The sequence below is a fragment of the Poecilia formosa genome, unplaced genomic scaffold (assembly GCF_000485575.1).
Source record: "Poecilia formosa unplaced genomic scaffold, Poecilia_formosa-5.1.2 Scaffold279, whole genome shotgun sequence".
NCBI classification, from domain to species: domain Eukaryota; kingdom Metazoa; phylum Chordata; class Actinopteri; order Cyprinodontiformes; family Poeciliidae; genus Poecilia; species Poecilia formosa.
Window position 1 is genome coordinate 179,573 of NW_006800218.1, and position 17,720 is coordinate 197,292.

The following is a 17,720-nucleotide window of genomic DNA, read 5'->3' on the forward strand; positions in this document are numbered from 1 at the left end:
TTTGTAGTCTGGAGGTTTCAGTAGAAAATGTGTTTATTAATAAAGTCATGCTAGTTAGATACTAGGAAGTTATTACAGACATTTCATTTGAACCATATTGCTCCTAAAAAACTTTGCCAACATGTAAAAATCTGATTGGTATGTTCGAAAATGTAGTGTATCTAAACTAAACAACAGTAGAAACCTATTAAAAAATGTTGCATTTGTTTTAAAGTTATGACAATTACTCACGACTTCTATACTTTAATATTTCATAACATGTTGTAAAAGGCAAACTTACTTCTTGTCTGTCTGAATTAGACTTTCTCTTTTTTTGTTAAGAAACTGATTAGTTGCTTAGATACACACAAAAAACCTGAACGCAAATATGGAACATATAGATTTTTCAATGTAGTTTTTAACATGTTTCTGTGAAAACAATTGGGGAAAACAACTTGTTGCTTTAGTGAAGAATTGAAGCTTCTGTCGAAATCAACACAGTAGCTCAGAATCACTTGGCAATGAGTCAGAAAATGAGGACACTGTCCTGGGAAACCAGATAGTTACTCCATGATTACTCATGCAAGAAGACCTTACCATCATTGACTCACTATCATTCAACTACACTTCACAACAGTATTAAATCAAATTGAATGGAAGGCCTATTGATTATATGAAGTATCATATGGCTCAATAGTTCATCCATGACCTTTTTTATTTGAAGAGTACGAGACAATAGATTAAAAGTAAACCACAAATAAAATATGTTACTGCACAAACAAGATTTGTTTTTATTTTTACTCTATCTGACCTGCTGACTTGAGGTCAGCAGATCAACAGAGCTCTCTTCCCCATACAGTTTAAGGTCATATCCCTATAACTTTACAATATTTTGTAAAAATATTCATGTCCCTTGAGATTTTTCCTATGTTTTCCCAGTACAACCACCAACCTTAATGTATTTTATTTGGATTTCATATGACTGACTGAAAAAAAAATACAACAAAAAAGTGGTCAATGATTGTGAAGTGGAAGAGAAATAATGGCACATGATCTTTCCAAATAATGTATTGCAAACGCCTCACCACACTGTTCGATCCATCACCTGAAAAGTAAAATAGTATCTCGCATGGCATTACTTGGAGAAGAAGCTAAAGAAGTTCCTGGGAACTCTGGAGGAGCAGAAGAGACCCACAGCTCAGGTGGGAGAATTTAATAACTAATAGCTGTGCTCTCTGCAAATTTGACCTTTATGGGAGAGTGAGAGGAGGGGAAAAAAAGATAACAGGGAGTGAATACTATAAAAGGATACTGTTAAATATTTTCAAACTGAATCAGAATTATTTATGACCCTATTATTTAAATAATCTATAATTCAGTTTGGAAAGGAGAACTGCGTCATACACTTTTTTGTTTTTGCACTGTCAAAAGTAAACAATGTTACACGCTCCTTTTGTGGGGCTGCTATTGATTCTGGAGCGATAACATGGAAGCTCTCTGTTTACATAGATGAAGGCTTTGTCAAGACTACAAGGAGGTGAGGCATTCTGAGGCAGGTTGTGAGGGAATCTGGTATGCAGTCTGTAAGCTGGACTTGAGCTAGTTAACAATAGCACCTCTATGCAGCTGGCGTCCTGCGCTGGATCCTCAACAGCTCAGTGGATAGGAACAGATGAAACGAACAAAAAAAAAAAAAATCTGGTACTCCATTTGAAAATGCGTCATGGTGTAAGAGGAAGCTATGAACCACCTGGAAAACCCATGTCAGAAAATACATTTAAATGTATTTTTTTGTGTGGTTTTTTTTTTGTGTGTGCGTTTTGTTTTGTGTTGTGGTTACTTTTAGTTATAAAAGCAAATTAAAACTTGACTTTGACATCTTCACTATATTATACTGAGTTCAGATTAATTGCAAAAATTTATAACAAAAACTGTACAAAGTAAGGTGTTCAAGTTCAATAAATAGTACGGGTGGACATTTATCACATCGTTTATCATTTATCATGATAAATATTATTTATCGTTGTCATGATAAAATCCAATTAATGATGTTTAACCCCCCTAAAATTATTGTTGTCCTTATTGTTGGGGATTGATAGATTTACTATTTTCTCCAAGTTCTTCAATGAAACCAGCAATAAACACCAATACATTTGGAAATACAGTTACTTTTTTATGTATCTGGTGTCCTAAAGAAGCGCATTACAAATGGGAATATTTTGCAAGAGCAGTATTTGTGTTTGTGGGGCTGTAATTGCTGTGACACACAGTCACAGTCATCTTATGTAAAAAAGAAGTCAGATTTATCTTTATCACAATAACACTGCAAAATATTGTGATAAAACTTTCAGCTGATATCACCCACCCCTAATAAATGAAACAATTCGGCTTTGTTAAAGTCTCTGATTTGGTTTTTATCTCATTTCACTCATGATGCTCTCATCTTTAGGACGTCGCTGCTCACCATTTTCTTTTTAACTCCCCAAATAACAAGTTCCCTCTTGGGGGCCTCATGATTGACCTTTATCATATAGGGAGCCTCTTTATGTGTGCTGACCTCTATGTCAGCCTGTGTTACAGGTGGATGAGCAGGCGTTGGCACGCGATCACATTGTACGCTGAGTGATCAACATCGACACACTGGGGTTCTAATGTCCTAGGGTTGATCTGACAAGAGAATAGACTTTAAAATCTCCAAAAAATAATAACTTCTTAATACGCCTCAAAACGTTTTACATATAGTCACAACCACAAACCTCAATATATTTGTGTTATTTATTTTTTTGTGATAGACCAACACAAAGTGGCAGACATTTGTGAAATGGAAGGAAAATGAGAAACAGTTTTCTTTTTTAATGCATCTTTTACAATCATTTGTTGTAAGCCCCTCTGATTCAGTATCTGTCTATAACCGCTTGTCATCTAAAGTGTGTCTGTAATTGGAAAGCATCTGTAAACCTCAATTTCCAAGTCTTTCCACAGATTCTTCATTGGATTTAGGTCTGGACTTTGACTGGCCTGAGGGCATGAGTGTACTTAGTTTTAGACCATTACATTGTATCTCTAACTGTAAGTTGTTCTGCTAGAAGGTGAACTTTTCCCTCTGGCGGCAAATGATTATTTTAGTAATCGATTATACTGGCAGTTAATCCGATAAAAAAATTGCCACTTTCTTCAGATTTTTCATTTAATCGCTTCAGGGTTTTTATTAAATATTACATATTAATAATACATATTTTATTAAATATAAGGTACAAATAAACATATAATTCAATTAATTTTTAAATAAGAAAATAAGCATATTATTGAATAAAATGCAATAGCAGTTGCCTCTCAGTGTATTCTTGATCATTTGTAGCACAGGATGTATCTGTAGCTAAAAACTACTTTCAGTAATGAGAAACGCTCATCTCTTTCTTTTTGACTTTACATCCATACAGTGTATGGCTGATCTATTGATTTTGTTGAAGATTTTATTCACAATTCGAACCAGGTAGACTGGGTAGAATGTATTTACAAAGTTTATTTTATCTTAAATGAAAAATGTGTATATTTTTTGTACATTTTTGGCTTAATTACTGCTCTGATTATAATGTTCTTGTTGCAAATGGTCTTTTATGAAGTCTCTATTCTCCAGTCAACCATTAATCGATTACTAAATGAATTGATGATTATTTCAATAGTCGATTTATCACGATTAATCCGATTAATTGCTCCAGGTGCAGCTCCGTCCTGGTCTCTGGTTTTTTTTGTTGCCTCTAACAGGTTTTCTTCAAGGATTATCCAGATTTTTTTTGTTTGTTTTGTTTGTTTTTTTTTATCTCCACTCATCTTCCCACTCCCCCTGACTAACTTCCTGTCAGTCACAAAGCACAACGTCCTCACAGGATAATGCTGCCACCACCGTGTCTTACCGTAAGTGTCCTAGCGGGGATGGCATTTATTTGCCTGGAGGTTAAAAAGTTCAATTTTCAGCAACTTTTTCTACACATTTACTGCAATCTAGAGGCACCAAACAGAATTTCTTGTGGCTTTATTTCATCAGTGGCTTTCTTCTTGTCATATTTGAGGCGTATGTGGAGGTCTGTGTTGCAATGGTCTTCTTGGTTGCTCCTCCTTGCCAGTCTGGTCAGTTTAATGCCTACAGTATTGTCTGCATGGGGAGCAGGGGGTAGCCTAACACTGCAGGACTTTTCACACCATTTTCTCAAGCTGCTAGGACAGAAAATCTAAACCAAACCAAACAAAACAAAACACGAGCCTCTTGGCTGCTTCTAGCGTTAATGGTTCACATTAATCAGAGAAGTGTTTGATTAGTGGATGGTGTCAAAGCTGCTGCCGCCGTTCCCTTGCAGTGCGCTCGTCTACATGCTCTAATGAGGGCTGTTCTGATGGGCACGTCCAAATCAAGGGAGGCTCCAGTCAGGTGATCCGAATCCTCTGGGTTGAGGTGCCTTTTTATTTCTTTTCTATTGCAAACTTGTGACTTTTGAACAAATAGTTCCATAACTACGGCGTCACAAACAACCTGACAACATCAGCCTGCGAGCAAAACCCCTGAAAGTTTCCACACATATTCTTATGAGATTGACATGTGTTTGTTTATTATGATGTAGGAGAGCATAATCCATATTTCTATAAATTATCTGGATGTGCATTCTCAGATTGCACGTCCTGCAATCTGACGCAAAATTCTCTGTTTAATTTTGCTGAACATTTGTGCATTTTTTGGAGTTTCTGTTTACAGCATTATGTAAACATCCAGTACTTTTTTGTACTCTTCAGGTGTTAGTGCTAATAATAACATGAAATTCTCTGACTGTGGATTTGGTACTATTACTACTTTTTTTAATATTTAGGGGGGAAAAAACAGCGTAAAGCGTGATGTCAAATCTTTTGTTTGACATATTCAAGTGAGCATAAAGCACTCTTCAACCACTTACATAATCTTACATTTATTACCTGTATAATCAATACATATAACAACTACAATATTTAGCAATAATCATGTTGTGACCTTCCTGAAATAATAACCCAAGTAATTTTTTTGTTTTGGGGGGGGGATCACCACCTCTTTCTTTCCAAAAAAGACTTATGCCATAATGGTGATGACATGTTTATATGATAATTTGAATTGTTTTACAGTAAATCCAATGTATCTGTTATAAGCTAAGCTGCCTCCAATTACAGAAAAAATGCTGCAAGCTAAGCGTGCAAAACACACATTGAATGCCATGAGAGCAACAGTGATTAGAGCTACATGTAGCTTGTAGCATGTCCTTTTACAGGGTGAAAATCAAAGTAGCTGGAGCTGTTCATGAGAAAACACAGCAGAGATCAGAAACTACAAACACTGACATGAGTTGAAACAACCAAAGCACACATACTGCGACTTTTGAGTACAGATCTGCCAGTCTGTCTCTGAGCTGCTGATATAATGGAGGTGTTCCCCTTAGCCTTTTATTCACTCTGTGAAACCATTTGCATCCTGGCATTTGGTTGTCTAACTTCTTCCCGATCACCTGGCTCAATGCAAATGTTGGGCCTCCAGCCATGAAGCAGTGAGAGCTATTGGTACCACAATGCACTGCACTAACCTACTTTCAGTTTCGGCAGGAAGAGGAAAAGTTTCATTGTGACACCAGCAGACTGGTCACGGATGATGTTAAGTTACAGCCCAAGTTTTAAACATTTCTAGTTCACAAAAAGGAGGAAACTAACTATTTTGGTGGAAAATGGTGGTGGCAGCATTATGCCTTTTTTCAGCAGTTACAAGAGAAGATGCTCACAGTTGGTGGCAAGATGGATGGGCAAAAATATGGTAGAGGCTGCAAAAGACTTGAAGCTGGGGCGCCGGGTTATCATGCAGCATGGCAACGACCTTAAAAAATAAACCGCTCCGCCCCAACCACAGGTCAGAAACGGTAAAAATAATGTGGTCAGCAAGATAGAAAAGAAAAGATGTCCCCAAATTTTGGAAATTCTCTGTTTTTCTTTAAATAAGGCAACAAATAGATAAAGCTTTGTTTTTGGTTTTGTTTTTTAAGAATTTATAGATTTCATTAAAAAAAAGGTTTATTATCAACCAAGTAAAAGTAAAACTTTTAAAAAAATTTGCAATAAACTCAATTTTCCATTTTAAATTTAATGAATTTTGTAGTTTATGTAATTTAAATGTGTTAATCTTAGCACATGGGCCAAAAAGTCTTTATACCTCTTGTTTGACCCAGACTTTGACTGGGTCAAAGTCAAAGTCCAGACTAAAAGCATTTTTAAAAAATTAGCTGAGACTTAAAAACTGATGTTCTCACAGAAGCTCCTGATGAATCTAACCACACTTTGAGCTACTTTGAAAAGAAGGAGCAAAACTGCTGCTGGATGAATATAAATGCACTCCACATATTTCAGATTATTATTTGTTGGATGGGGGGAGAGAATTTAAACCATGTACTAATTACCTTCCATTTGACAAAAACGCTCTACTTTGTGTTTGTCCATCAAATAAAATCTCAAAAAATATGCACTATTATTCATGGTTGCTTCGTGACAAAAACGTATAAACAACCACAGAGGGGCGACCACTACTGAGGGATCTGTAAATGTTGACATCACTATTACTCAGTGTGACAGATGATTATTAGTTATCAAGCACTGGAGCAGTGAGAAGCAGCTAAAAGGCCGGTTCAACTTCCATGTGACGGTGCGGGTTTGCTGCATGTTACAGGGGATCTCTCTCTGTGACCGAAGCAGAATTGGGAGCAGGGGGCTTGTTTGTTGCTGAGCGTTGGGATGCAGATCGTGCCCTGCAGGCGAGGGTTGTCTGAATTACACACCAGCATCAATAAAGTTGCACGTCATGTTATTTTCCATGTGGTGACCACAGTGGGGGATGATCCGTTTTCCATTGGAGTTTTTAAAGTTCCACTCACTCCGAATGGCTACAAGAGTTTACGACGCAGCGTTGTGCATCAATGTGGCAGTTCTTTATTTTTTTCTGCAAAACAACAAAATACCTCTTTTCAAGTAAGTTTTACTGCACCGGAGTGCTCTGTCACAGTCTATGGACCAAACAAGATAATTACTGTCAGTTTTTAACATGGATATGGAAATCCACCTCAAAACTAGATGGCTGGTGGAAGAAAATGTTAAACATGAACAACAACAAGAAAAAACAGAGAGGTTGGGGGGATTACTGGAAGAAGGATAATGTGACTTTAATTAACTAAATGTGTTTGTAACTGTGGGAAAGCATGGAGGAGCTGAGGGAAAATTACCGTTGACCTCAGGGAATACACAGGGGAGATCAGGGAAACTAACCAAGTTTGATGAAACATCGTAAAAATGACCCCGAAATTAGTAGAAAACCAAAAGAAAAATCTAAATAAACAGAAATACAAGAGAAACTAAAATCCACAAGGCTAGTAAAACTTATCGTAAAGTCTTTAGCATTGTGACGTTACTGTTGCACCAACTGAACACTACACCAGTGGGAGTGTGTAAATAGGTGGGACTGATTAACTTTTCTGAGTAGCAGTGGTGTGCTTATGTTCAATAAAGCTCAGCTTCAATCATCAGAATAAGTAGAAGAGGCCACACTAGCCGGCGTCCATTGCTACATAGGCTGGGCTATGACTGATTTGTACATACTTGTGCCAATGGCTCTTGGTTCAGTTCACAAAGATCTTCCACCAATAGTGACTTGGACTTATTTATGTAAGAGTTCAACTTGTCAAAACACGTCTCTTGACTATAAACGTTAAAGACAGAAGGTTGTTAAGCAGCAGGCGGTTGGCTCGGCTTCCCACAGAGATGGCTAACAGAGCATTCATATAGACGAGAATCATTATTTGGCAGCTATGTAATTCTGAAGAGTTTATTGGCCCATAAATTTGGTGTCATGTTCAATTTTTGCTCAGAGATTTTGCATCTTTTCTGCTGTTAATGAAATGACAAAGCTGCCCCACTGAGATCAAACTTATGCCTTATTATTATTCCATAATTTATTTTTTCCTCTTTGTTCTTCAGGGTTAAAATAACTTTTTTCCCTGTGTGTATCTGTTGTGGTGCTCGTCATTCCACCTTTCCTCTGTGCCACGCCTTTGCAATTTTCAATGTTCCTCTCTCAACTTTTATGGCAGTGAAGTGATGCCGTTTAACTGTGCGATGTTTTGTAACCACAGAGATTCAAAGTAATTTTCCATAGTCTACTGTTGGAAAAGGTGGTAATGTGGCTCCAATAGATAATATGGATCAACAGGAAGTTTCTTAAATATTTAATAAACAAGTGAAGTGGTATGAACTCCTTTGTTCCCAATGCTTGACATTATTAAAGCCTTTTAAATTCAAATGTAAATCTCTCCTTTTAACTAACTTTTGGTTAGTTCCCATTATTATCCCACCCCAGGGCATGAAAAGGGTGTTTTTTTAGTTTTTTTTTAAATCATTCTTAAGGAATCTCCTTCAGTTTTGGATCCCATTCTTGTTTGTCCTGTAGCACATGTTCTCTATCTCAGACAACAGGCTGGCCTTGAAATTCATTATCCCAGGTGTTTTGAAACTTCACATTTAAGTTAAACTAGATTTTTATTGATTCCCTTTTTTTGGGTGGATTTTTATTTTCAGTGACCTTAGCAGAATGGTTCAGGATTTTAGAAATGGGGTTCTGCTTAGAAGGTTATCAGTGGTTAATATCAAACCTGCAGCAAATAACTCTCTATGTTCTATCTTGCCATCTTTATTTTGTATTAATCCAGATTATTTGGTCTTGTGCGCTTCAACCACTTCCTGTCGTCTTCTTTGTCTTGTAGCAATAAATAATTTTCCAGGATGAATGAAAATCAAGAAATACAATCAAGTAATTATGTTAAGTTCAGTTATAAAATTAAGTATGTTATGGCTTCACAATTTAACATCTTGCAATCAGGCCTCTGTCTCCTTAAAATCTCCTGCTCTTTCTGAAACTCCGCCTACAAGAAGTCATCACAACATGGCTCTTCTATTAACCCTTTAACAACATTTTACTAGCATTGCATCGAGAAGTAGCTCCTACAATGAGATCAGTTCCACCAGCTGTTTGCTAATTGCTCCTGGGTAGTTTGAAGGAGCCGAGGAGGGAAATGAGCTCTGTGAGCTGGAAGCTTCAGTTCTGAGGAGGAGCTGCGTCTCGAAGGCGGAGCTTGGCCCACCCAGGAGTTTTGCACAGCTGAATGGTTGCCATGGTAGATCGAAGGATTTCTCAAACATGCATGAAAGAATGAAGGCAACACTCCGGGTGTGTTTTTGTTGAAGGAATAACATTATAACATGATGTAAAACTAAAAAATTTGCATAATACTGCCCCTTTAAACCTTCAAACTAAAGTGAAATCGGAACAAAAATACTCCTAGAAAATCACTAAACCATGACAGAAAATGCCTCCTTTAAGCGAAAGGAGCATCCATCAATAGGTTCCCTACACAGATGGAGCAGATCAGTCACCCCTCCTCTTAATGATGTAAACAACACAAAACACACTCCATTCTGGTCACAAACCTCCTTCGCCAGCATGGAGGATCCTACCAGAATAGACAGGAGGTGTTTGGTTAGATCAAACACTCGGGGTTCTAATGTGCAATAAAGTCAGACGTGTGTCAAGGACTTCCTTTTACCCTCTTACCTACATTTTTGTTAACATTACTCAAAACTCTACCAGTGTGTTAAGGTGAGCTGCCCTTCAGATCAGAGGACCGGTGTGATCCAACCCATCACTGAGTAAAGGGCACTGAAAGAAGAGGGCCAGGAGGCCAATGGCCTTTCATGTCTTTCACATGGTGCAGTTTTATGTCAACAGAAGCTGGAGAAGTTGTTGTCTGTTTCTGCTTAAACTGCTTAACTATTTTCCTTTCATATTCACTTCCAGCTGTGGTCAAGTTCAAGTTCATCCTGAAAGTGTCAGGAAATTATCTCCTGCTGCTGCAGCGTTTAGTGGCTCCGATGCTCAGTCTCGCGCTGCATTCACTGACCTACTTGTTGAACCCAAGCAAAGTGTAAGCATAACGTTGTATTTTTTTAAGTGTACTATTATGTGCAAAATATTGAAAGGCCATAATTCAACAGATCAATCTATGTTCCTATCTGAATTAATTTAAATTTTTAATAGGCAAGGAGGTTCTGAATGCCACTGAAATTAAGAAATCAAAACATAAGTGGTAATTTACATAATCACCATAATTTTATTATTAATCAGACAAACATATATTTACTTTTCATTTAGTTGCATAAAATACGAAAACAATCAAAGGCATTCCATTTTCAATCCACTACTACACTTTAAGAAAGGCCATTTTGTGAATAAAAATGTGGAACTATTATCATTTAACTTCTATTAAAAGCTTACCAGATTCTCAGATCTGTATTAAAACATCACACAAATGTTAAATTCAATAGGAAAACATTTAATATCCAGAGAACTTGATCGAGCTTCTCGCTGACTCAGTCAGGCTAAACATCTTGCTTGTTTTGTTTTGTTTGTTTTTGTGCGTCTCTTTCTGAATCTCACAACATAGCTTAGCTTAGCCTCCAGTGAAGGAGTCATCAGGAGGTGCTGATTAACCAATCAGCATCAGAGCTGGGATAACACAAAGTGCCTGTAATGCTGTTTACACATCAAAATTTAACACATGAACCAATATCAAGCATTAAGACTAGTTATAATTTAAATTTAGCGTTATTTAAAGCTTACTAAATTTACAATGTGATTATACTGGGTCACACTTTAACAGATATTGACAGACATTGATACAGGTTCCTTTTAAATACAGACATAAACGCATATATTTTTTTAGAAAATTTAGTTTGGCATTTGAGTATGAACTCAATCTTAAATTTGAGAACAAATACTGTCAAATAGTGAACGAAATGAAGATTCTCTTCTTTTTTTTCCCCCAACAGAGAGTACACAAAGCATCAACAGTGAACAACAAAGAGATTTGATTTGAATTTCAAATACCTCTCAAACCCAAACTCTGATGGACTGATTATGTGCTATGATTTGATTCAAATAACAGGAGGAGCTGTAAAGCATGAGCAGAATCGATGTTACTCTTTACAGTTGTGATCACGCTGATGCTGCAGATCAACACACAGATGTCAGATCTGATTATGGCCATGCCACATCATCAGCCATGCAAAAGCATTTTAAGTCGTTAAGGTGTGCCTCTATCAGTAAAACCAGAATATTTAAGATGAATTTAAATGTAAAAAAGAGAAATATTAAGGTAAGGAAACGGCAAAGGCATATCCACGTTGATGCTTTCTGCTTATGTTGCTGCTGCGTCGTGAACGGTGGACACCTGTAACTTTGGCACAGCGAGCAGCCGATGAGTCCGCTGTGGTTTGAACACTCAGCACATTGCCATGCTAGTCATGCAGTTTAAGCAACATTTGGAGGCCTGTGTTTGAATGCAGGTTGCATTGTGGCTGCAACCTGCAAAATACACCGCTCATCCCAAGTACAAATATTAACAGTTTGTGCTCTGGTTTTGTTGAAAGAAAAAAATGTTAGTCTAGAGTAAAATGGCTGAGCAGAAACTGAACTCAGATGCCCAAAGGCAAATAAGGGAAACAGAAAACAGTGAAAAAATATTTTCTCCATGCAGGACAGTGATAGTAAATGTAATCTAGAATCTGATTTGTGTTGGGATTAGATAAGTAGTTGTGAAGAGAAAGTTGGTACAGTTTTGTGGAGACAAACAAATACAGTAACCTCTCTGTTAAGACTTTCACAGATGACAGCTCTCACTACTGAGGAATGTTTTCTGCAGAGCAGCTGAAATGCTACTGATTTAAACTTATGATGGCCAAAGAGATGCTAAGTTTATTAGTCAGGAGAAAAACCTTTTCTCTACACATGATAAACCCAAAAAGGCAGAACGGCTCTATGTTACGTGTCAAACCATCAATAAGATGTATCAACAACAGTCAACATGCCAACATTAGCATAGCATTTCAGCAAACTGTTCAACTTTATTAAATACTGCGATGTACCATCTTAGTGGTTCTATTTATATATATATGTGTGTGTTTTGTTTTTTTTTTCTAAAATTTGGAACTTTGCACTATCCCACGGCTGAATATTAGAGCCATACTAAAAAAAATAAATCATAGTATTAAAGAGTAAAGTAAAGAAAATAAAGTCATGATAATATGAGAATAAAGCCATATTGTCAGAATAAAGTTGTAATATGACTTTGTTCTCGTAAACTTTATGCTACAAATTTAATCTTGTATTCTTTCAACTTTATCCTATTGTAACGTTATCCTCACAATATTGTGACTTTATTCTCAGATGAGTTTACTCTCATAATGTTATGACTTTATTCTCATTATTTTAAGGCTTTTGTCTCATAAATGCAATTATTTTTATTTTCTCAGCGTGTTCCTAATACTCCAGTCGTACCATCCTGATCTTCTGTCCTTGCAAAAAGTTCAGTGACTTTAAATTTTCCCCTGTCTTAAGTAAAATCCACAGAGCCCACTCCAGTGACACTGACTCACTGTAAATGAGTTTTTAGCCTCCTGCGGTCGCTTGACTACACTGTCTGTCAGAGGAGATAAGAGTTGCTGTGCGCGCTTTTCCAAGCATAGCTAATACATGCCCTCAGTTTGTGAGCTACACTGTCAAACTGTGACACACAACAACAGCCCAATAAAGACATTTAAATGAGAAAGGGTTGGCTTGGTGTTGGTGTGACGCTTATTAAAAGATGAAATATTAAATGCCTCCCTGCAGTAGTCCCTTTTTGCAATCTCTTGTAATGGAGGGAGACACTGATACAGGCCTAAAATACCTGAGGCCTGGTCACGTTTTGGGCAATCAGTCCTGCAACGCGACCGTCACCACGGACACGGCCAGCCAAGGCTCAGACGCTTCCCCCTGTCCCCCCGGAGCAACCGCTACGCCTTGTTCTAATGAAGCTACCGCCTGAAGCAGGGTGATTTGTTTTCTCCATGTCATTATGGTGGCCTTTTGGCTGCCCCCTTAATTTTATCAGTGCAGCACTATTAAACCACAAAGCTCCTGAGGGAAAACGCAGAGGGAGACTCCTGACATCCTCTCAGTTGCAGCCATCTCCAGCATGCCGGACGAAGCTTTGTGTTTAGCAGTGGTGGGACAAAAACTTTCATTGAGTTAATTACAGGATCTGTAATTAATTAATCACTGTTAATAGCATTTTAATTGATATTGACAAAAAAAGTAAAATTTTCCATTCAAAACTTCTTTTTTCTTTTTTTGTGCTAATTGATTGAATAAATAGACATCTGAGCTCAACAACAACAGAGGTTAGTTTAAAAGCAAAGCCTTAAGATAAATATCAGGCTGTATAAGAAACTACAATGTCTTTGTTAAGATTGTTGGGTGTTTGAGTTCTTGGGGGTCGTTCATGTTTGTGTTCTTCTATTATTGCTCAAAAGGTCTTGCCATACCTGTTTTTTCTTTGTATTTTAGTCTCTTTAGTTTTTATGTTCTGCTCTTTGTGCCTTTGGTTTTTATTCCCTCAGGTTAGCTTTCTTCTTTTCCCCTTGATTTGTTATTTCTTTCTTAGTCCTAGTTCAGTCTCTCTGTGTTTATTAATCACCTTCCCTCATCTTGCAAGTCTGTTCCTTTCCACAGCTGTACACAATCACCTGATTTCCTCACCTGCATCCAATGTCATTCTCCACTCCTTCTTCCATGTGCATGCAGCTCTCTGGTCTCATTGTTCTGCTTCTTTCTGTGGGCTTTCAAGTGGGTTTTATTTGAAAGTGGGTAAAGAGAGAGAGGACATGCAGCAAAGGCCGGGATTTGGATCTGTGACAGCGCGTCAAGGACTAAGGCCTCCTTCTGCTTAACCCCTGCGCCACCACAGCACCTCTGTAATTTGAATGTTTATAAAATTAATCATGTTAATCCCAAATCCCCATCTGCATCGTAGCCCTGCCTCTACCAAACCTTATGCAACAGTCTTAATTTTTCTGCTGAAAAATTGATGGGATAAACTTAAAAAACTGCTTGAAGATGGGGCTTTTTTTTTTAAGCACTGAGTTTATATTTAGATGTGTATCCGCTGTTTGTGAGAACTTCTCTACATCTGTGTCACATGAAGCTAACCTACTTTTGGCACCTGTGTGCAGGTATTCCAGGATGACTGGACTGCATTCCACAAAAGTTCCTCTAAATGTCGCGGCTTTGCCACAGGAACTGTCTGCTTAATGTCATCCCACATGCGACATTAAATAGACTGTGGGGTGACACTCAGCCACTTTTAAACCAAAAAAACAATCTTTTATTTGGTGAAAAGATTGGTACTTTTAAACCAAAAGTACCAATCTTTGGTTTAACATCCAAAGATATAATCACATTTGTCAAGTACCGACATGGTGCTCATCTGCTTGTGTTTGTCTTGCTGAAGTGCCAGTAAGTTGAAGGACATTTCTCTTCAGATTAAGACAACATGACCTGTAAGTTTACAATGTATTGAAGCTGATCCGTGATTCCTGCTATGCACAATATAGACTTGATGCCATAGTTTGGGAAACATATTTTTAAAGATTTTGTTGGCTCTAGTGGCCTTTACTTGAAGGTAGTTTGACAGGAAAGAGGGTAACAAGAGAGGGGGAAGATATGCAGAAAATGTCACCAGGCCAGGAATCGAACCTGTGACCACCAAGTCCTCTGTACGTGGGTTGTGCTTTGCCCCTGCGTCACCACAGCACCCCTGCTTTCTTGTAGCTAAGCATTTTCTGATAGTTCCAAGACTCACAGATAACCGTAGAGCTTATTTAATCACCTTGCAGCTGATCACTGAGTTTTCAGCATTTTGATCATTTGCTTGGAGTTTGTTCGGAGTTTTAATGTCAAAACATTTGAGATCAGTGTACCTCAGCAGCCTATCCTTTTCTGGATATATATATTTTTTTTGTAGTCAGTGAAATATTTCATCAAAGAATATCCTTGTTCTGAATTATATGTGAAATTATCAATTTTACTCAGGTTTTCTGAGAGGAATGTACAATAACCAGTATGTAAAACATTTGCTGCCGCCAGGCCTTAAATAGGGACCACTTGTTTGACATCATTTTTGTTTACAGAGTGAATGACCTCACTGACCTCACTGACCTCACTGACCTAACTCAATGCTGCTGTATCTTTATACTGTCAATAACAGAATTACAGTAAATCAGCTTGCTTTTAATAACTTTTGGGTCTACTCATACCATGGTTCTCTTAGCCATTTCTGTAACAGGTTTGCATTATGTCATAGTCTTTTTATTTTTTTACATGACTGAGTTATAAGATCTTTGTAAGACGTTCCAAAACTGGAATATAGTTCTATAACCTGTAACCTTAATTTGACCTGCTCCATAATTTAACTGCTTGCTGTATTCCTTTAGTCTTCATAATGCTTTTTGTTCTATAAAGTTCTCCAACAACCTTCTAAAGTCTTTATTATAATAATAGTTGGATTAATACTGAGATTAAATTACGCATCTTGGTGTTGGTGGATAATATTTTCTAATTAGGTGATTTCTAAAGGCAGTTGGCTGCACTGGATTGCACTTTACTGAAGTGTGATTTTTATTTTTTTTTAAATATGCCTCATTTACTTCTACTTTACAATAACGCACAACTCAGTGTTGGTTTATTACATGAAACTGCAATAAAATACATTCACATTTGGGGTTGAAACACAACAAGATATGGAAATGTTTGATGAACATGAATAATTTTGCAAGACCTTCAGAAAGCCTGACAGCCGTGTTGAATCTCCCTTTCTGGAAGCTAATTATGAGTACATGAGGCCTTTGAACAAGACTGTATTTGTCCACAGATATTTAAGGGGGGGAATTTAGTGACCTGGCTTCCTCTGTGTACATGAGGGGTCTTATCTGACTCATTTGAACATCAAATGTTGTGGCGGAGCACAAAGGTGTTGAAGTTTATTGTGCGCTTACAAGTCGAGTGGATGACTGTAATCTTTGTCTAAGTGCATTTGGAGATGTTACAGAAATAATTCCTGAGGGGATCCATCCAGTATTAGCTTGGTATTTTAAGTGGGACGCTTCCTATTATACGTTTATTTTGAGGTGTTGTATGGAAGTAAAAGTATTTCCTACTTCCTTTATTTTTTTCACCTGATGTCGTGTGAAAGTGTCTTGAGAGGTGCAAGATGTTCGGTGAGGCCCCTCTGAGTGTTAACATGAAGCCAGCAGTATGTCGGCTCAGGGTTTTACGTGACGAAAAGCAGATGTGCCCTGTAGTTTCAAAATATTTACCTTCAGCAAAGATGGGTATTCGCTTATGCACAGCTGAGACGAAGAGCTCAAAACCTTCTCTTCGTTCACTTGACAGTCGGTAGGCTGCAAGCGGACATCTGAGCTAGACTTCCTCCTGCTTGTTTTTGTGTACTTTGAAAGTCACGCTGTGTTTTTATTTGCCAGATCAGCCGCATTTTTGATAGGGTTGGATCTCAGCAAGCCGATCAGGACACTACGGAGGCGGCTTCCAGTTACAGGCCCAACTTCCTCTGCGGCGTGATCTCCGGCTCGCAAAAGCTAGGATGTCAGAGTCAGATCAAAGTGCTTTTTTTTTATTTTATTTTTTTATTTTTTATGGAGCCCTAAATTCTTAAATGGTGACCAGAACTGCTCTAAATATAGGAATTTTAAATAGACGGCGGTAGCATCTAAAAATACCTGCCCCGTATCTGCTCCATTTTGACGTTTGTGGAACTCCTCTTGCAGTGACTCACAGACACCATTCTTTAAGCAGTGCTACCGTTTATTTTTAGCTACTTTGAGGATGATCTCTCACACGAGATCAGATTCTCAGGCAGGCGCGCGGCGATCAAATAGGTTCCTGTCGTCATCAGTCAACATGGAAACATGATTAGGAGAAGGGAACATCGTGTTTGAAGCATTAACGGGAGGTCATCTGCTGCTGCAGCTTAACTCTTCGAGTGTTTCCAAAGTAGGATGATAAAATATGCAAATTACAATAGAGATGTTATTGTCAAAAAGGCAAATACTACTACCTTATAGTATAACAGTGCTAACTTTACTGTTACCAAGCTAATATTTTATGCTTAAGGACAACCAACACAATTTAACATGGTTAAAAGCGTAATTAAATTAAACTAACTTAATTTAATCTATTTAAATTCATCATCCAAAAGACTTCTTCAGTTGAAGAAGTCTTTTGGATGGGGCAAAATGTCTTCACGAATCAAGAGAAGTCCTCTTCCCTTCTACTCAACCATTTAGGATTGTCATGTTCTGGATGACAGAGAATCTACAAAAGCATATTTTAAAGGGGCAGGATTATGACACATAGTGCCATTTTAGAGCACAACTATGCAACTATGTTACCTTCAGTTGTTAAAATACCTGATATCAAATATGACTTCAAAGAAATTTCACTTCATAATAGAAATTGAGCCTCTGTCTCTTTAAGAAAGCCTTCTCTTTCTGAAACTCCGCCTTCAGGAAGTCATCACAACGTCTCTCTCCAACTTACAGGTATTTTGGACAGCTGAATCGTTGCCATGGAGATTAAAGGATTTCTCAGATGTGACTGAAAAAAATAATTGAAACACTCCAGGTATGTTGTCATTCTTATTCTTGTAATAAAATTCTAGAATTATTTCCATTTTAAGAGGGAAGTTTCATTACTTCTCTGACCCAATGAACACTAGCTAACTAGATAAGCTAATGTTTGTTAGCTA